The sequence below is a fragment of the Penaeus monodon genome, chromosome 33 (genome assembly GCF_015228065.2).
Source record: "Penaeus monodon isolate SGIC_2016 chromosome 33, NSTDA_Pmon_1, whole genome shotgun sequence".
Lineage (NCBI taxonomy): Eukaryota > Metazoa > Arthropoda > Malacostraca > Decapoda > Penaeidae > Penaeus > Penaeus monodon.
Genome location: NC_051418.1, coordinates 15832837 through 15833093, shown reverse-complemented (window position 1 = coordinate 15833093; position 257 = coordinate 15832837).

The window sequence follows — 257 nt, the reverse complement described above, 5'->3', positions numbered from 1 at the left end:
TAATTGTGCGGGTTGGACTCGTGGGCGCGTGTGGCCCGGGCGGCCCGCTGCGTTCGCAAGCGGCCCGAAAGACCCACGGAGAAAAACTTGTCGGAACGAACAGCAAAAAGTAATTGTGTGTGCTAAGCTTGCCGTTGAGCGATTTTATGTAATTGTGCGAGATAAAGTCAGTTTCGAAGGATTTCTTCGCCGATCAAGTAGTTAATAGCGAGGAACAGATTGAGGGCGACAATGGCCACAGAAATGGTGGATGCCTC